Source organism: Coregonus clupeaformis, chromosome 33 (genome assembly GCF_020615455.1).
Source record: "Coregonus clupeaformis isolate EN_2021a chromosome 33, ASM2061545v1, whole genome shotgun sequence".
Lineage (NCBI taxonomy): Eukaryota > Metazoa > Chordata > Actinopteri > Salmoniformes > Salmonidae > Coregonus > Coregonus clupeaformis.
The window spans coordinates 29,582,829-29,608,177 of NC_059224.1; the positions used below are offsets into that span (position 1 = coordinate 29,582,829).

General features: G+C 48.6%; 1 long non-coding RNA gene across 1 annotated transcript; it reads left to right on the top strand.

Annotated features, from left to right (window-relative positions):
• The first annotated feature begins 5,391 nt into the window (after positions 1–5,391).
• LOC121549364 lies at positions 5,392–12,096 on the top strand. Its single transcript, XR_005996805.2, has 8 exons — positions 5,392–5,528; positions 5,607–5,709; positions 6,434–6,668; positions 6,789–6,887; positions 6,974–7,133; positions 7,226–7,398; positions 7,955–8,062; positions 11,682–12,096. It is a non-coding gene; the product is annotated as an uncharacterized LOC121549364 (long non-coding RNA).
• Positions 12,097–25,349: the final 13,253 nt, after the last annotated feature.

Below are 25,349 nucleotides of genomic sequence, written 5' to 3' on the forward strand. Positions count from 1 at the left end.
CTCCGGGGACGACGACCGCCGAAACCTGCCCGAGCAAGGAGGAGGAGCAGCCTCGGCCGAAACCGTGACAATAGCCCTGGACTGTTCAGTGTTGTGTTGTGTGTGATTGTTAGTGTCATGTCCTGTACTCGCTCTTTGTTGTTCTCTTGCTCAGTGTTAAGTAAACCTTTACATTGTTGATTCCTGCGTCCTGCCTCTTCGTATCCTCAGTACTCGTCACAGAATCATACACCTATCACGAAGATGGATGCAGCACGTAATCCTCCTGGAGTTCCCCAGCGCCTTGACCAGCACCAACAGCAGATTGCCCAGCTGAACGCCGCCATGCAGGAAGTGCTCCAAACGCTGCATAAACTGACCATCGCTCCGGTTCCACCTCAGGGAGCGGCGAGTGCACCCAGTCCACCTCCTCCCGTGCTATCACCAACGTATGAGGTACCCCTCGCCCTGCCGGAGCGCTATGACGAGAAAACGATGAAATGTAGAGGCTTCCTGCTACAGGTTTCACTGTATCTGGCATGTCAGCGTGGGGCATCAACAACGGACCAAGCCAGGATAGCGCTGGTGATTTTGCTACTGAAGGGGAAGGTGCTGGATTGGGCCACGGCAGTCTGGAAAGGAGGTGAGGCCGCGACGCTTCCCTACTCCACCTTCCTCACTCGGTTCAGGGCGGTGTTCGTTCACCCACGGAGGGAAAGGACTGGGGTGAGCGTCTCCCCTGGCTACAACAGGGAGAGGAGGCCGCGTTCGGGTACGCCCTGAGCTTTCGCACGGTGGCGGCGTCTTCTGGCTGGAATGAGCGTGCTCTGTGCACGGCCTTTAGGAGAGGCTTACGGGAGGACATCATGACGGAACTCGCATGTCGGGACGACGAGATGGACCTTGATACCCTCATCGCCACGTCCATTCGTCTTGACGACATGTTGAAAGACCGACGGCGTTCCCAACACCACCCGGAGCCTCGACGCTCACCCCATCTGAGCTATGGAAGCCGCCCTGCCTCCAAGTCCTCACCCATGGAGGTGGGCTACATCCCCTACACCACCACGGACCACAGATCTCCTGGTGGCTTCCTATCTAGGCGGTATGACTCCCATCGCCGCTCCGTGAGTGTTCCGTCATCACCTGTCACCAAATCATTGTTTTTAGTTCCCCTAACGGTGAATGGTTCTTCCTTCTCTTCGCTTTCCACGGCAATGATAGATTCCGGATCAGCAGGGAACCTTATCGATAGGGAGCTGGTCTCTGAATGGGGGTTGCCCACCGTGCCACTGCCTTCTCCGCTACACGTCACCTCGCTGGACAATAAACCACTTGAATCAGGTACGATTACTCACGTCACTCTCCCCATCACCATCACCATTCCCACACTACCGGAGCACCACAAGGAGCTGTCCTTACACATCATCACGTCACCCCTTCACCGGATCATCTTGGGATTGCCCTGGTTTAGACTACACAACCCCACCATCAATTGGATCACCAAGAGGATCACAGCCTGGTCCCACTCATGCCGGAGGACCTGCCTGCCGGTGGTTTGTTGTTCCACGTCAGTGGAGAGTCCGGAGTCCACCCTCCAGCCCAACATTCCACTTGAGTATGCAGATCTCTCCGACATCTTCTCTGCCTCCAAGGCTAAGTGTCTCCCTCCTCACAGGCCCTGGGACTGCGCCATTGACCTGCTGGAGGGACAACACCCCCCGAAGAGTCGCATTTACTCCCTCTCCATAGCGGAGACTGAGGCCATGGAGAAGTATGTGGCGGAGACCCTGAAACAGGGGTTCATCAGATGCTCTACCTCTCCTGCCTCCGCCAGCTTCTTCTTCGTGGCCAAAAAAGACGGAGGACTGAGGCCGTGCATTGACTACCGAGGGCTGAACGCAGTCCCCACAAAGTACTGGTACCCCCTCCCTCGAACAGCTGCGAGGGGCCCGGTACTTTGCCAAGTTGGACCTGAGGAGTGCCTACAGCCTGATCCGAATCCGGGAAGGAGACGACTGGAAGACTGCATTCAGCACTACCTCAGGCCACTATGAATACTGCGTCATGCCCTACGGCCTCACCAACGCACCTTCCGTGTTCCAGTCCTTCGTCAATGACGTGTTCCGAGACATGCTGAGTAGACAGGTGGTGATGTACATCGACGATATCCTGATCTACTCGGCTACGTTTGAGGAGCACGTCAGGGACGTCCGAGCGGTCCTACTCCGCCTCCGGGAACACAGCCTGTTGGTGAAGGGGGAGGAATGCGAATTCCACCAACAGGCCATCTCCTTCCTGGGATACAGGATCAGTCCTCAGGGGGTGTTCATGGAAAGAGTGAAAACGGACGCCGTCAGGTCATAGCCAGTCCCCACCACCATCAAGGGCCTACAGAGCTTCCTGGGCTTTGCAAATTTCTACCGGCGTTTCATCAGGTCCTTCAACTCCATAGCCGCCCCGCTCACCTCTCTCCTTAAGGGTGGGCCTCAGAAGCTGGCCTGGAACCTTGAGGCTGACGCTGCCTTCAAGAGGCTGAAGGAGAGGTTCACCACAGCGCCCCTCCTAAAACACCCAGATCCAGCTCGTTCTTTCATCCTGGAGGTGGACGCATCTGAGGAGGGCGTGGGTGGGGTCCTCTCCCAGTGGCAAGGTAAGCCAGAGAAAATGTATCCCTGTGCCTTTTTCTCGAAAAAGCTTACCCTCGCAGAGAGGAACTATAGAGTTGGAGACAGGGAGCTGTTGGCGGTGGTCCTCGCTCTGGAGGAATGGAGACACTGGCTGGAGGGCGCAGTCCATGCATTCCGGATTCTCACAGACTACCGGAATTTGGAGCACATATGGGCAGCGAAACGGATGAACTCTCGTCAAGCCAGGTAGGCCCAATTTCTTACTCGCTTTCAGTTTATTCTGTCCTACTGCCCAGGATCCCAGAATGTGAAAGCCTACGCACTCTCCAGGATGCACCATACCGGAGGAAGGAAGGTCCTCTGTGGTCCTCTGTAGCTCAATTGGTAGAGTATGGCGCTTATAACGCCATGGTAGTGGGTTCGATCCCTGGGACCACCCATACGTAAAAATTTATGCACACATGACTGTAAGTCGCTTTGGATAAAAGCGTCTGCTAAATGGCATATTATTATTATTATATTATTATTATATTATATTATTATATTATATTTTGGTGGTCCTATCCTGCCTCCGTCTCTCATCGTGGCACCTGTCGTTTGGGATTTGGACGAAGACATCCGCCTGGCGGCTCAGGAGGACCCAGCACCTGCCAACGCCCCTCCGGGGCGCGTGTATGTACCCACCAGGGTCCGTGACCGCCTGCTGATCTGGGCACACACCATCCTTATGGCAGGGCACTCCGGTATTACGCGCACCCTACATTCTCTCTCACAAAAATACTGGTGGCCCACCTTGGCTACTGATGTCGCTATATCAACTCCTGTTCCATATTTGCCCAAACTAAGACACCTCGGAACGCCCCGGCAGGCAAACTAGTTCCTCTCCCAGTGCCTCTGCGACCTTGGTCACACCTGTCCATGGACTTTGTCACCGACCTCCCACGTTCTGACGGCTTCACCGCAGTCCTGGTGGTCATGGATCGGTTCTCCTAACTACGCAGTTTTTTGCCACTAACTGGTCTTCCTTCTGCTCTCCAGGTCGCTGAGGTCCTGTTCCAACAGGTCTTCCGGCATTATGGACTTCCGGAGGACATTGTCTCGGACCGTGGCCCCCAATTCACCTCCCGAGTGTGGAAGGCTTTCCTGGAGAAGATCGGGGCCATGGCCAGCCTCACTTCCGGGTATAGGCCTCAGTCGAATGGGCAGGTGGAGCGCATGAATCAGGAGCTGGGGAGGTTTCTTCGTTGCCTCTGTCAGGACCGGCAGGGTGAGTGGGCGAGGTTTCTTCCCTGGGCAGAATATGCCCAGAACTCCCTCGTTCACTCCTCCACGGGGCTCACGCCCTTCCAGTGCGTCCTGGGGTACCATTCGGCCCTGGCCCCTTGGACACCCAGCCAGATCGATGCACCCGCTGTCGATGATTGGTTCCGCAGGGCCGAACAGGTCTGGGACGCCGCCCATGTCCATCTCCAGAGGGTAATTCTTTGGCAGAAGGACCAAGCCGACCGCCACCGCAGTGACGCCCCCGTATTCCAGCCTGGTGATCGTGTCTGGCTGTCCACTAAATACCTCCCTCTACGCCTGCCCTGCAATAAACTGAGCCCCCAGTTTGTGGGGCCGTTTAAGGTCCTCTGGCGGATAAATGAGGTATCGTACCACCTTCCCCCTCACTACCGTGTCTCACCCACTTTTCATATGTCTCTCCTCAGTCCGGTGGTTTCCGGTCCTCTGGCCCCCGGGGTACACCCCCCCCCCAATCAGGTTTAAGAGGGCAGCAACTGAAAATGTTTCATAGGATAAAGTGTGGGTCTTTTTTCTATAATATGTTCTCAGTTATTGGGGGTATTGCTAATCAGGCAATGGTTGTTTTGGTGGTATCTCACAGAGAGGAATGTGTCAATTTTGATTGAAGAGAAGGAGTGTGACGTAGACCCCAAAGGACTGCAGACTACAGGGATGGGGTCCATATACACTATTAACTATAGCAGGACATGATCAGTAAGAATATAAGGTCCTCATTTGGGTACTGGTCACATGAGTTGCAAGAAAGGCTGCCTTTCTGCTGACTTCTAGAGTCTACGTCACACTCCTCTTACACATACAGAGAGAAAAATGACATGGCTGCTGTTTAAATGAACTGTAGAGTACTATTAAAAACAATCAATCAGGGTGAATAACAGGGATAGAGGACATAACCATCAACTATTATCTACAAACTACAATATGTTATAACAACCATTTCACTACTAAATGAACTATAAAACAGGAGACCTTAAGCATAGACCAACATCCATCAGAAACTAGAGTAGAGGTGAGAAAGAGAACAGGAGACCATCAGCATAGACCCAACTCCAGCAGATGATGCCAAATGTAGTTCAGGTGGTCTGCGGGATGTTCAGGTGGCAGAAGAAGGTGTCCTCAGGCTCACGAGCATCTAAAGGACTTCTTAAAACTTCTATGTCGTGTGTAGAGGAATAAGAGAACAAGGATTGAGAATACAACCATAAACTTTAAACTAAACACTGGCCTATATACACAATGGCTGGGGGTCCCAGAGAAGAGGTTAAAAAACAACTGGTGATGTAGATTCCCAGAAACTGCAGAGGCCTCTTCTGCTCCTGGAAAGGGTAGAAGCTGATCTTGCAGGGCTTGAGAGAGAGAAGAGAGAGAGAGAGCGAGAGAGAGAGTAAGTCATGTTTCCATAAAATGGAAAACAAAGCCTGTAATTACACAATTTTATGTGAATTCAAAACATGTGAGATCAAACATTACACACTTTTGCAATTACTCAGGAGGAAGATATGGCTGAGAAACATCAGGCGTAGGGACATCAGTCTGCAGAAGTCCTTCGAGGACCTGAAGAAAGGGGGTTATGCTATGTGCGAGGAGCACTTTGAAGAGTGTTTTATTCTGATTAAGGTACAGCTACTATCTTTGTCAATAAAAATAAATGTCAGTAATATGATACTTTTCTGGTAAAAATGTCTCTTTCAACAGGGTTCCCGGAAGACACTGTCCTCTGAGGCAGTACCTACCAGAATAAATTGCAGGAATACACCCCCTCAATCTGCAACAGATGCACAGCGTAGTAGAAAAAGAAGTAAGCCAACTACAAAGTTCGTAGCAATTAAAGATGCATCGTTATTGTTTTATATCAATACCGCAGGTTTAAAGTCTTGACTTGTCTATTTTTGAAGGAGCGGACAGGGAAGCAGATGTTGGAGTTTTAGGTGAGAAAGACAGAGAGAACAAGAGAGTTAAGGAGATTGTAGACCCAGCTCCAACAGAGGAAGCAGCAGATGCTGAATTTAGTTCAGGTGGTCTGCCGGTGGTCTGTCAGGTGACAGAGGTGGCAGGAGGCATCATCACAAGCATACAGGAGGAGGCTCAGGTGACAGAGGTGGCAGAAGGAAGCGTCCTCACGAGAATACAGGAAGTTCAGGTGTCAAAGGAAGCAGCATGTAGCACAGGTGTCATGCAGGAGGAGGCCATCATCCAATTGAGGGAGGTCTATAGTATAATATTAATACACCCACAGTGATTAGTTGCACACACATTGAAACAAAAATATCACAAAGTTAATCACAGGAAGAGGCTCAGGTGACAGAATACAGAATACAGTTCCTGGAAGATAAGCTGTCAAAATCACAAAAAAACAACAGGCAAATGCAAAGCAGGCAAGACTAAAAGCCATCAAAACCAAGTACATCGTCATCTTATAGATTGGAATAACACACATTTTGACTTCTAATAGACAACATTAGGATTGATTATACAATTATATGGTGATTTCATCATGCATCTATCCTCTTTATAATTTGTAGAACAAAACAAGATCCAATGTTGGAGGCCATGGAGTCACTACCTCCTGTCATCGAGAAGATGGAACTCCTGGTCAGAAATATGACCACAACCAAAAGAAATGATGAAATAGCAATAAAAAACATATGGGATGCTATCAACGAAAGGGATGCTATCAACGGCTTAACCATCAAGGGCAATGTTTCGAATCAGGCAATGGTTTTCATGGTTAGGAGTGTCACATTTAAATGTAAACAGGTAATTATGTGACTGAGCTATCAGACAACTACATGACTACTGTTTAGTTTTCCTAAAATTCCATTCCCCAATAAGACACTTAATTTACTTACCCCTGCCTTGTTTATGTCTCCCACGCAGGCATTTGGCTATTTCCTGGCTAAATCGGCAACGCCAGCCTAAGAGACTGCTGACATTGTGGCTGAGGCAATAAAGAGACTACAAAGCATAGGACTGACTGTAAGTAACAATGTCAATATACAATAGTCCAGTTTCATCACTACTATATATTTGGAAATTTACAGTAATTACTTTAAATGCAACAGGTCATCAAGTTGGGATGTGACCAGTCACCCTTTAATATGAAGTCCATGAAATTCCTTGGAGCAAGTCTAAATGCTGAGGATCACACTGACGGGCCACACTGCATCACAGTTGAAGACGATAAAATCAGTGCGGAACAACTTCATGCATCATGGGATGAAGGTAGATTCAAAGATGTTTTAATTACAATTGAATGGAAAATATAAACTTTTAACAATAAAAATGTACTAATGTCATTCCTTTTAACTCACCAGATCGGAGATTATGAAATCCTTTGGGACCATCTGGTGTCGTTTTACAAGATGGACAAAAGACACCCAATCAGGATGGCACAAAAGCTGACAGACAAACACATTAAATCTGCCACCCTTCACGAACATGCGAGTGAAGCTGGCAACACAGGTGTTTAGCCACACTGTCTCTGCAGGTAAAGAAGAACATTAACATAAAAATCTGCAAATATCATTTACAAATTCATACACTTTATACATTCAAGACACTACACTAACCTGTTATTGCTTGAAAATACTGTACTACCACATAATTATGCAAGTATTAATAAATGTTGGTATGAAAAGATGGAACATCAGAAAACATAATGTAGTAATTAATTTTATTAATATGCCATTTAGCAGACGCTTTTATCCAAAGCGACTTACAGTCATGCGTGCATACATTTTTGTGTATGGGTGGTCCCGGGGATCGAACCCACTACCTTGGCGTTACAAGCGCCGTGCTCTACCAGCTGAGCTACAGAGGACCAACGAATGCATTACTTACTCAAGGAATGCAAACTATGATGCAGCTAGGCAAACTGCCTAAGGAGGTGGAATGCACAGCCCATTTCCTGAAAGTTGTTTGACGTTCTGAACTCAATGTATGTTCAAACAAATGTAAATGCAATCAGTATAGGGTGTATTACACAGTTGAAAACCTTGCACATAGAAATCACTATCAAACTAACACACGCTTTTTCCTTCTAGATCTTGCTGGGATAGAAATCCATGAAGGAGGGCTCTCAGACAAGAGAACAGCTTAAAGCTGGATTTCGTTCTGGAAGCAATACGATGGATTGACACATGGAAATGTTGGTAAATTGATTTAAACGAATACATTAAATATGCCATGCTTCTTCCACCTCAAACTAGACTAGGACCCACTGACTGTGTCACGATCGTCTAATGAGGGAGACCAAGGCGCAGCGTTGCGAGCGAACATATTTACTTTAATTAGTAAAGCACAACACTCAAAAATACAAAACAATAAACAACGAATGCGTGACGTCTATGGTACAACACGAAACCACACGAACAAAATCCCACAACCCGAAAGAAAAACAGACAGATTAAATATGGCTCCCAATCAGAGACAAACAGCCGACAGCTGACACTCGTTTGCCTCTGATTGGGAGTCACACCGGCAAACATAGAAAATTGACAACCTAGAACACCCACCAGAGAAACAGAAAACATAGAATGAACACACCCTGGCTCAACATATTGAGTCCCCGAGCCAGGGTGTGACAGTACCCCCCCTAAAGGCGCGGACTGCGACCGCGCCTAAATACGAGCAAAAACAGGGGAGGGCTGGGTGGGCATTCCTCGGCGGCGGCTCCGGCTCTGGGCTAGATCCCCACTTCCTCTCCAACCCCCAAAGTACCCCCTGGTCCTGTCTAGCCCCGCTGGCCGGAGCCGGACTGACGACACGCGCCCCTGGCCTGGTGCGTGGAACAGGAACGGACCGGACCGGGCTGACGATACACACCCCTGGCTTGGTGCGTGGAGCAGGAATGGACCGGAATGGGCTGGCGACGCGCACCACAGACTTGGTGCGGAGAGCAGGAACGAGCCGGACAGGGCTGACGACTCGCATCCCTGGCTTGGTGCGAGTAGCAGGAACGGGCTGGACCAGGCTGACGCACTCGTACCCTGGCTTGGTGCGAGTAGCAGGAACGGGCTGAACCAGGCTGACGACTCGCACCCCTGGCTTGGTGCGAGTGGCAGGAACGGGTTGGACCAGGCTGGCGACTCGCACCCCTGGCTTGGTGCGAGTGGCAGGAACAGGCTGGACCAGGCTGGCGACTCGCACTCCTGGCTTGGTGCGAGTGGCAGGAACAGGCCGGGTCGGGCTGGCGACGCACACCGTAGGCTTTGTGCGTGGAGCAGGGACAGGCCGGGCTGGGCTGGCGACGCACCCCGTAGGCTTTGTGCGTGGAGCAGGGACAGGCCGGGCTGGGCTGGCGACGCACACCGTAGGCTTTGTGCGTGGAGCAGGAACAGGCCGGGCTGGGCTGGCGACGCACACCGTAGGCTTTGTGCGTGGAGCAGGAACAGGCCGGGCTGGGCTGGCGACGCACACCGTAGGCTTTATGCGAGAAGCTTGGATGGGCCGGACTGGGCTGGCGACGCGCACCACAGACTCGGTGCGGAGCGCAGGAACGGGCCGGGCTGGGCTGTCGATGCACACCGTAGGTTTGGTGCGGGGAGCAGGAATAGACCGGACCGTACTGGGGACACACACCACTGGCTCTACACCGGGATCTGGAACGGGCCGGACCGGACTGGCAACACACGCCAGTACCTCTCGCCGTGCCTCTACACCTTCCATCCCCTCTTCTACCAGTGGCCCCCGTAACCTGGCGGCCTCCTCTGCAACCCCGCTGGACCGCTCCATAGCGGCCTCCTGCTGCCCCGACGTCGTGAGCCCCCCCCTGGGGGTCTCTCCTCCCCGTGGACCAGGCCTCCAACATTCTCTCCCACCTCTCGCTCCTCTGTCTCCAACCCTCTTCACTCAGCTCCTCAATGGGCTTGACCCAGTCGAAGCTGCCACGGAGATCTATTAGCGATGGCTCCTGGACACGCTGCTTGGTCTGGTCTTGGTGGGATTTTCTGTCACGATCGTCTAATGAGGGAGACCAAGGCGCAGCGTTGCGAGCGAACATATTTACTTTAATTAGTAAAGCACAACACTCAAAAATACAAAACAATAAACAACGAATGCGTGACGTCTATGGTACAACACGAAACCACACGAACAAAATCCCACAACCCGAAAGAAAAACAGACAGATTAAATATGGCTCCCAATCAGAGACAAACAGCCGACAGCTGACACTCGTTTGCCTCTGATTGGGAGTCACACCGGCAAACATAGAAAATTGACAACCTAGAACACCCACCAGAGAAACAGAAAACATAGAATGAACACACCCTGGCTCAACATATTGAGTCCCCGAGCCAGGGTGTGACAGACTGACACGCTTTGCAGAAACCAAGATTATATTACTCCTGTAATGCAGGACTATTTGGACTCCCATTCTGACCACTAGACACACTATTTGAGCAATGGAGGCTGCTGAGGGGAGGACGGCTCATAATAATGGCTGGAACGGCGCAAATGGAATGGCATCAAACACATGGAAACCATGTGTTTAATGTATTTGATACCATTCCACCTATTTCGCGCCAACCATTACCACGAGCCCGTCCTCCCCAATTAAGGTGCCACCAACCTCCTGTGTATTTGACACAGTATAATACATCCAAAACAGGATCATAAAAAATATTCATCCATTTCTTTTTAGGTCCGGAACTACTCCACCATGCCAGCGAGGCTTCAAACTAACCCTATGGAGTGTCCTAAAAAGAATGAATGAAGCAGAGGAAAATGCTTTAAAATGTCTGTGCACAGTCAAACTTAATCAGGACAGCTTAGAGGTCAATTGTAAATTGTAATGTAATAGCATGTTTGTTTATGTAGGGTAATCATGAGTCTTACATTGAATTAGAGGTCCCAAACCCAACCGCAGTCCAATACAATGTAGGCTAACGCATACAAAGCAGAAATAATAATAATAATAATATGCCATTTAGCAGACGCTTTTATCCAAAGCGACTTACAGTCATGCGTGCATACATTTTTGTGTATGGGTGGTCCCGGGGATCGAACCCACTACCTTGGCGTTACAAGCTACCAGCTGAGCTACAGAGGACGACCGTTTCCAAATAATCTTTGGGACAACAAACAAATGTTCATCCCAAGGTAGTCTGTCTGACCGCTCGCTCCGACCCGCAGCATGAAAGATGCTGACTGCGCCGCAATGATCTCTGTTGGGACTTTCGGCCCTCTACATTGAATCATTCACCCATTGGGCTAGTTGTTGTTGGTGCTCAGTCTCCAATGTTCTCTGCCATGTTTTCTTGGGCCTTCCTCTTCTGCCTTCCTCTCCTATATTCTCCTTCAGATGACAACATTAAAGGAGATAAGGAGATGAAAGATCAGAGGGTATTTCAAACGTTTATCCGAATGTTTCCGTTGTATTTTTTTCTAGAATCTGTTCTCAGTTATTAGTGGGAAAGATGGGCGCAGATTCATCCCCTCTGCCAAATAGTTTTCTGCTGCACTTAAAAGTGCTTCAATTGCAAACATCCTCACCTGTGCAAGTAACACAAACTGCCAGACCGATCCAGATGACAACCTACTACTCCACGGCAAAGACACCACTTCTCCTACCCCTCTAGCTTCCGGCCCTAGTCCCGATGATGCAGGCGAGCTTAGAGAATCCTCCACCGATCATCGCCAGTTGCATCTTCCCACTGCTACAGACAGTGACCTTACAGCAATTACAACAGTAAACAACTTCAATATGACACAAACAACTTTAAAAAGAGGTGTTTGTATTACTCACAAATATTATTTCCCCAATACACAGATCAACACTTCCGAAGGGGATGCAGATGGTGATTGTTTGAAGGATGAGATCCTGAGCTATATAAGCGGATGGCTTGCACATGAGGTGCAGAAGAGACAATCCTCCATGACTGCAAGGCAAGCGAGAGGCTGCTGGTCCACATCGGTTCTGAGCATAACTATGCTAAAAGATCTTCTGATCCAACAACCTTTATCAAAAGGAAGCGCTACACTTGTTGTGGAAATACTTTTCAAAGATATCTATCAGACACCGGAGCTTGTGAATTCAGTATAGACTTTATTACAAAGTAACAAGCCGAGCTGGTCCATGGAGCAACTTCCCATTCTGACTCTGAGTTCTCCTTTTATATGGTTTCATTCTTACACAACATACTGTCATGATTTAACTGGATTTGAACCCAAATGCAGACAACTACACCGAGCCAGAGAAGGTTTAACAGGTTTATTTACAAAGTTCAATTTGTCCAGGTTTCCAATAATAGGGGAAGAGCAAGTCCAGGTTTACAGGGAGGGTAACAGATCCAGGTTCAGAGCAGGTGTGGTACCGTAATGTCCTAGTGTCCGTGGTGAGTCCAAAAGGGAGGTCCGGTAGTGGAAAGCAGGATGGTGGTGGCAGGAGTGAAGCGGAGGCAGGAGTCAGGTTCCAATAATCTGTGGCACAGGAGAAAAGTAACTCGAACAGGCCAAAAACACAAAGGGCGAAAACAAGCAGGTTGAGTCAACAGCGAAACTAACATGGTCGTCTTGACTATGATCTGACGATGAGTGGCAAGTTTGACCGGGTCTTTAAGGCTGAGGTGATTATGGTGAATGAGCTGCAGCTGGAACCCTGACTCCCGCACACCAGACTTCACTCCTGCAATCAAGGACAGACAGAGGGGAGGGGGAGAGCAGAGAGAGAGCTACCTAGCAGCAGTAGGCCTAACACATACATAGTCACTCCTCTTTATGTAAATGACTAACGTCTTTTAAGTTCACGCCACTATTGTTTCCAAAGTCAAGTTGCTTCTCTCTAGGTGGGGTTTCCCCTCCCCTTCGACTCTTGACACAATTATATTGGTGGCGTGATACTAACAGTTTCATAAAAAATAATATGAGTTCATTACTTAAAGATTACATTACAGGGTGTGCTGATTGTCGTTACTATCCAGGCATGCATCTTGATTACAAAGTGTCAATCATGCCTATTCTGTTTTGCACTTCTCCTATACAAAAAGGTGTGGTTACAGGTTTCCCTTAAGCCAATAATGATTATGTTATTCCATCTCAACATTTCATCATATACGTACTGGAAAATTACCCATACACTGAGGACGCTAGGCTGATGGAGCCATTTCAACTGCTGATGGTGATGGTAACAAAGATGGAGGACATAATTGACAAAAACCTTAGCAGTCTCTGGGCAAAAACGATCATTGTGTCAGGAGTAAGAGTCCTCTTGCTTAGATCTAGTGCCTTTGATTGCATCCTGGAAGACCATGTCGAGCATGCCTATCCCCTCATCGAAAAAATTATGAAGAAATACACCATGTGTAGAATGCGAGCGCAGCTTAGAAAAATTAATTGTGAAGTTAACGAACCAAAAACCACAGCAAAGTGAAAACGTAAGTGTTTCACCGGATAGTCATTTTTTTGTGTGCCTGGACTTCCCCCCGTCTCACTATCCTGGTGAAGAGAACAAAAACAAACAGAGAAAAGGGGAGTCATACATTCCCTTTATCCCAGGGATCTTCAACTAGATTCAGCTGCGTGGCGATTCTTTCTTGAGCGGATGGTTGGGGGGCCGGAATATAATTACAAATAATTTGTAGACTGCAAATTGACTGCAAGAAGCCCGAATAGATATAATGTTTGACTAAAATTTAATCATTCAAACCTTGCTTACATTTGTATACGATCACGTATCTCTACTACGCATGGTAATACTTGAACAGATTTCTTGAATAAAAATCACTTGGAGCTGACTTCCTGGTGTTTTACCAGTCTTTTATGTAAAAAAAAAAACACACACAAAAACACCCATGGGCCAAATTCGGCCCGAGAGTTGGGGGAACCCTGCTATGTCTTCACTGTCACTCAGAAACTAATTCCAATGTCTGCCTGAAAAAAAAAAACGATTGTAAAATAATTTCGGTTCGAACACCTGGTTTTAGCACTTTTGAGGTGTAACAATGCAGTACTGTAAAGAGTACATTAATTCATGCAAACGCTGTTTGTCTGTGCTCATCCGTGTTCTAGCTGTTTCTAGCTCTTCGAGTAAACAAATACCTCCTGTGCTCTCTCAGATGTGCGGTCCTGAATGATTAGCTAGCTAAACTAGCTAGCTACTGTTTGCTATTTTTCTGGCACGTGCAGAATCTGATTTATTGATCTACAGTAGCTAGCTAACGTTAATAAGCTAATCGCCATTTTGCGGAGAAATATAAAATATACTGTATATATTGAGCTAGCTACTATTTCTCTCTTCTTGCCCATGTGAAATTATAACATGTATTAAGAGAACAGTAATCGGTTAGCTATAGTGAATAAACTCAATTATATTTTACCAATACTCAAAAAAAGTATTTGATAAAACCGTACGTCAGACCATGCACTGTCTCTTATTTCTTCTTGTTGACTGCGACGCTACTACCGTTTCTCGGATTGCATCTTCCCCGGTCCCAGTAGGGTAAGCTAAACTCTGTGTTAGTTGTGTGTACTGTCAGTCTGCCACCAACAGCCTGTGCCCTGTGGGTCAGAGCGCGAAATTCGCCCTCCAAGGCTGTGTGACAGCTCTCCCCTACCTATCCCTTTTATCAGAGGATATCGGTCTTCCTTGTCTTGTGCTGACTTAGCCCACCAGCTAATGTGTGTGTGTGTGTGTGTTGGCCAATGTACTCTGGTGCTAACCTTGTTAAGATATCCTCCACTGCTGTGCTCGTTATCGAGGCCACTGGGTCACTTCCCTAGATAAACGCATCTTGGAAGGTTGTTAGCCTACCAGCTATAAGACATGAGATTTGAATTGCCTCCCCTAGGCATCCCTCTCCCCTGGTATTACTAGCATGCTACAAGCTAGCTAGTTAGCTAGTTTACCAACTCAACCTAGCTGCCACTGTGTGTTGTCAGTTTGGCATACAAAACGACGGCCAATCGTGTGTGTTTCGCATAAATAAGCCTACGTTTAAACATGATATCTCCTGCTCCAGCCCTGTGGTCATAGCTCACCCAAAATTAACTCCCGACAGATTATAATAGCTCTCTACCTTTACTGTGTTTTGTGGTAGACAGTTTACCTAGCCCTGAATCACTTTCTGCCGGTTCTCAAACACAAACATGTCCTGATACGATCAGACAATACATCGACAGTGTTCCACATCAACCATCAAGGGGTAACAAGGTCTGTACGGTCCTTACAAGTGGCCCAACAACTGCTGACATGGGCCCTACTACATGGGCCCTGGCCAGCGAGACCCTGGTTTCCAACCCTCCTCAGTCTTCTGGAGGAAGAACCATGGCAGCTCCCTCACAGACAGGACCTGCTCTCGCAGTTGGATGTCAGGATATGGCATCCCAGCCCAGACCAACTACAATTATGGGTGAGGCCTCTGAAGAGCCCGACCCTCTACTGATCGGCTGCGATCCTGCTATTATCGAGACATTACAGAACACCAGAGCCCATTGACCAGGAGGATGTATGCTGGTCGCTGGAAGCTGTTTACCAAATGGTGCTCTACCAGGGTGGAGGAAACGGTGTCCTGCTCTGTACCTGTTATACTGAGCTTCCTTCAGAAACTATTGGACTCAGGTCGCTCTGCCTCAGCCATATTGGCGAACCATTTATGCATCAATGGAAAATTGGCAGGGGCCCACTACCTCATCTGCCAATTCTTACAAGGTGTCCGCCGGCTGCATCCCCCCATTGCTGTCTGCATCCCACCATTGCCATCTGTGCAGCATCCTGGGATCTGCCACTAGTATTGGAGGCTTTGACGAAACCTCCCTTCGAGCACCGGACATAAAATGGTTATCACTGAAAATGGCTTTCCTCTTGGCTATTTCATCAGCGAAACCTAGCTCCACACGCTCTCTATGAGTCCTGTCTGCCTACGGTGGGAGGCAGACGACCTAGGTGTGATCTTATGGCCCAATCCAGCCTTTTTGCCTAAGGTTTTATCATCCCTTCACATCAATCAAGCCATCGAACTGGCGGCCTACTGCCCCCCTCCTTTCCAGAATGCAGAGGAGAAGCGAGCAAATCTCCTGTGTCCAGTCCGTTCCCTCAAACGCTACGTGCAAGCCTCGGAGCATGACAGGAAGTCAGACCAGCTGTTTCTGTGCTTCGGTGGGAAGTCAAAAGGCCTTGCATTGTCCAAGCAGAGGCTTTCACACTGGGTTGTGGATATCATCGCTCAGGCCTACAAGGGTGTAGAGCTCAGTGTCCCAGAAGGTGTGATATGTCACCACATCCTGAGCTGCACTGAGAGGCGTCCCCCTGAATGAGATATGCGCAGCTGCTACCTGGTCGTCGCCCTGCAAATTGTTTTTATTTTACATGGTCAACGTCGCATCCCGCCACACCATGGGCTCTGCCATTCTTCCAGTGGCACCGACACATTAATCAGATGTTAGTAGTGCTATTCCTCGCGACCTTGTAGGTATGAGTCATCCATACTTTCAACCGTACTGACGGTCTGAAAGGTATTAAGTAGAACGGAAGTTATGAATGTAACTATGGTTCTACGAATACCTGGAAGACCGTCACTTCTTTCCTGTCACTCTGAATCTTTTGACGAGAAGATTCTCTGAGACAGTCCGTGGTCTGACGTGCGGTTTTATATGAACCGCGGGGCACGTCCTCCCACGCTGTCACGTCACCAGCGTGACTTTGTTGTTGTTATTATTACTCGACCTGCGCGGACCGCGAGGGATATATTCCATACTTTCAACCGTACTGACGGTCTTCCAGGTATTCGTAGAACCATAGTTACATTCGTAACTTCCGTTTTCGACCCGCGTCCCGCCCCTCTGGAAACTTCTTTCTCAAAACTAAGGATCCGAATTACATTCTGCGCATGTGTTATTTTACACACACATTCAAGTTTCTCTCTTTACTCTATGCTTTACTCACCCTCTTCTGAACCCTCAACTAATTTCATCGACATGATGATGTAGCTAGCCTATGTCTCTGCCTCATATTTCTGAACAGCTTAAATAAAAACTTGGTGGCGATTTGAACGAATATTCCAAAAACATATATATGAAGGCTATCTCCGTTGTAACGGATATTGCCATAGCACAAGCAAGAGGCAGTCTACTCATTGCATTGGGGGAAAACTATCAGCGTTTTGTGTGATGATGTAATCTTTATAGTTATGCTGCCATGTAGCCAAAGTTGCTGATAAAAGAACTCTGCCTCCCAATAGCCAATGTATTGCACATTAAATCGCTATTGACTGCATGTCTGTGTCTTGCTTGTTGATATGCTGTGTAGGCTATATACTTAAGTAAAAATACTTTAAAGTACTACTTAAGTTGTTTTTTGGGGTATCTGTACTTTACTATTTATATTTTTGACTACTTTTACTTTTACTCCACTACATTCCTAAAGAAAATAAGGTACTTTTTACTCCCATACATTTTCCCTGACAACCAAAAGGTCTCTTCACAGTCCCCAAGTCCAGAACAGACTATGAGAGGCGCACAGTACTACATAGAGCCATGACTACATGGAACTCTATTCCACATCAGGTAACTGATGCAAGCAGTAGAATCAGATTTAGAAAACAGATAAAAATACACCTTATGGAACAGCGGGGACTGTGAAGCAACACAAACATAGGTGCAGACACATGCAAACACACCCATGATAACATACGCACTATACACACACGTACACATGGATTTTGTGCTGTAGATATGTGGTAGGGGTGTAGGGGCCTGAGGGCACACACTTAGTGTGTTGTGAAATCTGTTATGAATGTATTGTAATGTTTTTACAATTGTATAACTGCCTTAATTTTGGGACCCCATGAAGAGTAGCTGCTGCCTTGGCAGCAGCTAATGGGGATCCATAATAAATACAAATAAAAATACTTGTTACATTTTGGATGCTCAGGCAGGACAACAATATGGTCCAATTCACGCACCTATCAATATAACGTTTTTTTCATCTCTACTGCTTCTGATCTGATGGACTCACTAAACACAAATAGTGGGTTTGTAAATTATGTCTGAGTGTTGGAGTGTGCCCCTGTCTGTCCGTAAAAAAAAAGAAAATAGAAAATTGTGCAGTCTGGTTTGCTTAATATAAGGAATTTGATGCATAGTATTTACTTTAACTTTGTACTTTTACTCAAGTATGACAATTGAGTACTTTTCTACCACTGTACTTAAGTACATTTAAAACCAGATACTTTTAGACTTTTATTCAAGTAGTATTTTACTGGGTGACTTTCACTTTTACTTGAGTAATTTTCTATTAAGGTATCTTTACTTTTACTCAAGTATGACAATTAAGTCCCAGGCTGTGTCGCAGCTGGCCGCGACCGGGAGACCCATGAGGCGGTGTACAATTGGCCCAGCGTTGTCCGGGTTAGGGGAGGATTTGGCTGGCTGGGATGTCCTTGTCCCATCGTGCTCTAGTGACTCCTTGTGGTGGGCCGGGCGCATGCATGCTGACTTCTGTCTCCAGTTGTACAGTGTTTTCTCCGACACATTGGTGCGGCTGGCTTCCGGGTTAAGAGAGCAGTGTGTCAAGAAGCAGTGCGGTTTGGCAGGGTCGTGTTTAGACTTTCGCCTCTCCCGAGTCCGTACGGGAGTTGCAGTGATGGGACAAGACCGTAACTACCAATTGGATATCACGAAAAAGGGGTAAAAAATATACCATCAATATTTTATTTTATTTTTCTCTGTTAAAGTTATATGATTTAGCAGTTAACATTAACGTGAACTTAAAGGTAATGATTAGTTCACCATCATATTTCCATTCACACAAATGGCTCTCAGAACATTAAACATCCCCTCAGGCGTGGACATTTCTATAGAAATTGTTGACGTCGCATTATTAATGGCATGATCACAAAGGTAGTCCTTGATATTCTGTTGAGTATGAATCATAACACTTCTCATCATGTGATTCTGTTGACTCCTACTGGGAATATAATACCAAGTTCTAAGGTGTTCAATCCAGCAACAACAGCCATGATTCAAAGCTACTGTATGACGGCCCTTGTCAGGTTATGAGTCAGCTGCCATTGTCCCCATTCTGTGCTCCAATACCGCACTGTCATACCGGGGACTAGAGCCTACAACCCTCTGATTTACCCTAGGGGTGTTTTATTACCTAGTCTGGCCTATATATCATCCATCAGCATTAAGCCTTAAGTGCTTTGTCCATAGCCATCTATTAACCAGTTCTGCTGCAAATATGGATTTCCTTTAAAGAGGAGCACAATGACAGACTGGGATCATGAATCTCTGATATGATCATTCACCAACCATAAAACCTAGTTCCCTATAATGAAAGGGCTTTGGAGCGGCTGTGTGATATATTCAGCTCAGGTGTGTACAGTATATTACCCCATGGGTCAGGCCGGGAGGATGACAGACTTGGAAGCTTGGACTGGTGAAGATTAGCTGAAGGCGCACAAGGCAATTGTGTAGAATTTATGTCTGGTCTCAGCACTGTGTTCAATATCACCCCACTCACCCCTCGTTTGTGCAAAATAAGCACTGTGACTTAAACAGGCAAGTGCTCCTTAGTCTTCCTCAAAAGAGTGTGGCTGGCTGTGAGAGGAGTGTGTGATTGATGGTGTTTGCCGTGGGTGGCCCAATTGGAAGCAGAGCCTACATATTTGAGCACTGTGTAATTCTGCATTTTCACATTTGCCAGGCTTATGAGATGCAGCAGAGCTTTGCTAAATCGGCTAAATAGGAGCTTCCTAGGTTTTTCTTAAGAAGCATATGAATGATGTTTTCTGCATAAGTAAAATGAATGCTCAAAGAGAAACATACCTTCTTAAGTACAACCTGTGTTTGAAAATCAAACATTGAGTGTGGACAGAGACAATGAGATAAGCTTGCCCCAAGCGATCACATTTGTACAGAAATGACACTTACAAGAGCATGAAATTGTCTCTCAGAAGTGCACCTTCCAAATCCATATCTTCCAATTCACAGTCAGTACAGATGAAAAGACTGCCAGCCTGGTCTCATAGACTAGACGTAACATAGTAAATCAAACCTTGGACCCTCAAAATTATTTTATTGCGTTACGTTTGGTATGGTTACATAAGACAGATGGTTACTTAAGGCAAAAATGAAAGTAGGGTGGTTGGTCGGGTGTTTAGCAACCCAAAGGTTGTGAGTTCAAATCTCATCACGGACAACTTCAGCATTTTAGTGAATTAGCTACTTTTTAACTACTTACTACTTTTTAGCTACTTTGTAACTACTTAGCATGTTAGCTAACCCTTCCCCTAACCCTAACCCTAACCTTAATCCTTTAACCTAATTCCTAAACTTAACCCTACACTTAACCCTAACCCCTAGCCTAGCTAATGTTAGCCACCTAGCTAGAATTTGTAACATTTCATACGTTTTGCATATCCGTAACATATTGTACGTTTTGCAAACATTTACATTTACATTTACGTTTACGTCATTTAGCAGACGCTCTTATCCAGAGCGACTTACAAATAGGTGCATTCACCTTATAGCCAGGGGATAACACAAACGCAACATATTGTATGTTTTGCAAATTCATAACATATAATATGAATTGTATGTCACGATCGTCGTATTGAATAGACCAAGGCGCAGCGTGATGAACGAACATGGTTAAACTTTATTATCTTTAGTGATAATAGACAACAAAACAAGAAACGACTCGTGAAGTCCACGGTAACAATGACCAACACGGAACAAGAACCCACAAACACAAAGGGAAAACAGACAGTTTAAATATGGCTCCCAATCAGAGACAACCAACGACAGCTGACACTCGTTGCCTCTGATTGGGAGTCACTCTGGCCAACATAGAAATAAACACAACAGAAAGAACACACCCTGGCTCAACATATAGAGTCCCAGAGCCAGGGTGTGACAGTACCCCCCCCTAAAGGCGCGGACTGCGACCGCGCCTCAACTTGAACAAAACAGGGGAGGGCTGGGTGGGCATTCCTCCTCGGCGGCGGTTCTGGCTCCGGCCTTGCCCACCACCCTCCAATAAACCCCCCATAGCGCCCCTGGTCCAGTCTGGCCCCGCTGGCTGGAGCGGAACTGGACGCAGCAGGAGCGGTTAGCTTCAGCTCCGTAGTGGAGCAGTTGACCGGTACCTTACCAGGCACCGGTGACCCCGGCACGGGTTGTGCTGGACTGACGACGCGCACCCCTGGCTTGGTGCGTGGAGGAGGAACGGGCCTTACCAGGCTGACGACGCGCACCCCTGGCTTGGTGCGTGGAGGAGGAACGGGCCTTACCAGGCTGACGACTCGCACCCCTGGCTTAGTGCGAGTAGCAGGAACAGGCCGGGCCGGGCTGGCGACGCGCACCCCTGGCTTGGTGCGTGGAGCCGAACGGGCCGGACCGGGCTGACGACGCGCACCCCTGGCTTGAGTGCGTGGAGTAGGAACAGGCCGGACCGGGCTGACGACTCGCACCCCTGGCTTGGGTGCGTGGAGTAGGGACAGGCCGGACCGGGCTGGCGATGCACACCGTAGGCTTGGTGCGTGGAGCAGGGACAGGCCGGACCGGGCTGACGACGCACACCGTAGGCTTGGTGCGTGGAGCAGGGACAGGCCGGACTGGGCTGGCGACGCACACCGTAGGCTTGGTGCGTGGAGCAGGGACAGGCCGGACTGGGCTGGCGACGCACACCGTAGGCTTGGTGCGTGGAGCAGGGACAGGCCGAACCGGGCTGGCGACGCACACCGTAGGCTTGGTGCGTGGAGCAGGGACAGGCCGGACCGGGCTGACGACGCACACCGTAGGCTTGGTGCGTGGAGCAGGGACAGGCCGGACCGGGCTGACGACGCACACCGTAGGCTTGGTGCGTGGAGCAGGGACAGGCCGAACCGGGCTGTGGAGACGTATAGGAGACCTGGAGTGAAGAGCGGCCACAACCCGTCCTGGCTGAATGCCTACCCTCACACACTCTGTGTGAGGCATCCGCACAGGACGTACAGGGCTGTGTACCCGTACTGGCATAACAGCACGTGACACTGGAGCAGGATATCCAGGACCGCGGAGAGGCATTGGAGACCACGGGCGTTGAGCCGGCACACTCCGTCCTGGCTGCATACCCCCCTTCGCACGACACGTGCGGGGTGCTCGCACAGGACGTACAGGACTATGCCGGACCACTCGTGGCACAAGACGCCGCTCCGCATACCGCGGAAACTGCCCCGTCCCATGCTGCCATGCCTGAGTACGGGAAGTTGGTTCCGCTCTCCATCCAGGCTCCGCCAACCTGCCTTCTGGCCCCCCTAACCCGGTGGCCTCCTCTCCAAATCGCCCTGTGGCAGCCTCCTGCTGCCCAGCCGCCCATGCCGTGTGCCCCCCCCCTAAAAAATGTTTGGGGTTGCCTCTCGTCCGTCCGGCGATGACACTGCTGACGCCGCTGCTCCTCTCTCGCCAGGGCCTTAATCCTAGCCCAAGGTCCCTTGCCCCCGAGCATGTCCTCCCAGGACCACGATTTGCCCACCTGGGCCATCGCCAACCTCTCCATCTCCTTTCCCGGCGCTTCCTCCCATGTCCAGTCTGCCTGCTCCTGGACACGCTGCTTGGTCCTTTTATGGTGGGTTCTTCTGTCACGATCGTCAGGAACAGATGAGGACCAAGGCGCAGCGTTGCAGGCAAACATACTCTTTATTTAGCGTCAAACGACCAAAACAACTAAACGATATTGTGACAGTTCACGGTCTAACACAAACCGACTGGAAACAAAATCCCACAAACACGAATGAAAAACTGTTTAAATATGGCTCCCAATCAGAGACAACCAGCAACACCTGACACTCGTTGCCTCTGATTGGGAGCCACTCTGGCCAACATAGAAATAGCACCCATAGAAACAAAACACATTGATCTACACACCCTGGCTCAACATAACAGTGTCCCCAGAGCCAGGGCGTGACAGTACCCCCCCCTAAAGGCGCGGACTCCGACCGCGTCAACCAAATACCACAGGGGAGGGACCGGGTGGGCATCCGGGCCTGATCCCCGCTCCCTCTCCAACCCCCCAAAGTACCCCTGGTCCGGTCTGACCCCGCTGGCCGGAGCTGGACTACACAGATGGAGCGGATTGCTCTAGCTCCGGCGTAAAACATCTGACCAGTGCCGAACCAGGCACCAGTGGAACAGGCACGGGCTGTGCCGGACTGACGACGCCCACCACTGGCTTGGTGTGGAGAACAGGCACGGGCCGTGCTGGACTGACAAAGCACACCACTGGCTTGGTGTGAGGAGCAGGAGTGAGCCGAACCGGGCTGACGAAACGCACCACTGACTTGGTGCGGGGAGCAGGAACGGGCCGAGCCGGGCTGACGAAGCGCACCACTGACTTGGTGCGGGGAGCAGGAACGGGCCGAGCCGGGCTGACGAAGCGCACCACTGACTTGGTGCGGGGAGCAGGAACGGGCCGAGCCGGGCTGACGAGCGCACCACTGACTTGGTGCGGGGAGCAGGAACGGGCCGAGCAGGGCTGACAAAGCGCACCACTGACTTGGTGCGGGAGCAGGAACGGGCCGAGCCGGGCTGGACGAAGCGCACCACTGACTTGGTGCGGGGAGCAGGAACGGGCCGAGCCGGGCTGGACGAGCGCACCACTGACTTGGTGCGGGGAGCAGGAACAGACCGGACCGTACTGGGGACACACACCACTGGCCCTACACCGGGATCTGGAACGGGCCGGACCGGACTGGTAACACACCCCAGTACCTCTCGCCGTGCCTCTACACCTTCCATCCCCTCTTCGACCAGTGGCCCCCGTAACCTGTCGGCCTCCTCTGCCAACCCGCTGGACCGCTCTATCGCGGCCTCCTGCTGCCCCGACGTCGTGAGCCCCCCCCTAAAAATGTTCTGGGGGTCTCTCTTCCCCGTGGGCCAGGCCTCTATAGTTCTCGCCCAACTCTCGCTCTTCTGCTTCCAACTCCCGCTATTCAGCTCCTCAATTGGCTTGACCCAGTCGAAGCTCTTCCTCCACTGTTCCCAAGTCCACCCTCTCTGCTCTTCACTCGGCTTGACCCAGTCGAGGCTGCCACGGAGATCTGCTAGGGATTTCCCTGGCGATGGCTCCTCGACTCGCTGCTTGGTCCTTTTATGGTGGGTTCTTCTGTCACGATCGTCGTATTGAATAGACCAAGGCGCAGCGTGATGAACGAACATGGTTAAACTTTATTATCTTTAGTGATAATAGACAACAAAACAAGAAACTACTCGTGAAGTCCACGGTAACAATGACCAACACGGAACAAGAACCCACAAACACAAAGGGAAAACAGACAGTTTAAATATGGCTCCCAATCAGAGACAACCAACGACAGCTGACACTCGTTGCCTCTGATTGGGAGTCACTCTGGCCAACATAGAAATAAACACAACAGAAAGAACACACCCTGGCTCAACATATAGAGTCCCAGAGCCAGGGTGTGACATTGTAATTCGTAACATATCATACAAAATGGGTGATGAATATCCACAAATGAATACATACCATACGAAATGTAACATATCATACTAAATGGAGTGTCTCGGATTTACACACAGAATAATACGAAATGCTCTGAGACCAGGTTGACTGCAGATGTTCTGTTATAGGAAAAGAGACCCATCTACTGTACATCTATGATTCTGTTTTTATGATAGAAGATATTAAGTTTTGGTTTCACTTGTAAGCAACAAATTGAGGGTGTTGATGTGTACAGTAGGCCTGCATTACATGTCTTTTTTTATATCAACACTGGGCTAGTGCTGTTATTTAAAGTGTTACATTTTCAAGAATGTCTGAATAATGGGGGATAAAATACTAACATCCACTCAGCTCCTCTTTTCTTAATCCTGATTGATGCATTTTTGGCGACTAAAAGGTGAGAGTAAGGCCACCCAGTGTAAACAGTACAACACAGTTAGTCATTAATTAGCACCAACCAGACAACATTTATCCTTCCTTTTTTCAGTTCCTCTTTTCAAAAGCTTTCATCACAAAACAGTGTGGCTCGCTTGTGTTATACCTCACAATGAACAAACATTATGCTTCTGGTAGAATGTTCCATGTTTTTTTGATACTGTGTAGAATATATTGTAGGCCTAAATAATTATTTCGTTTTTTTATTGAGAACAACAATCAAGCATCACTTTTGTGCACACAGTGCTGTATGATTTAAAACTATACTCTTGAGTCACTGGCCTTCTGATATAATGGTTGTAAACCCTTGTTTGAACACACAGAGAACCACACATTCACACAATATTTCAAATCTGTTGCCTTCACAGGGCCATTATAAACAAAACTTTATAGCTTGGCCTTTATTTGCTCTTCTTATCATTTTGATAGTCTTACTCTTTACCAAAGATGACAAGATATTTCATAACCAACATGATTTCTTTAGTCTATTTCCTCATGTCCTATCTACTCAGTTCAGTTGAAAATACATGAAGATTCCATGGTACTATGTGGATCTTGGCCCCA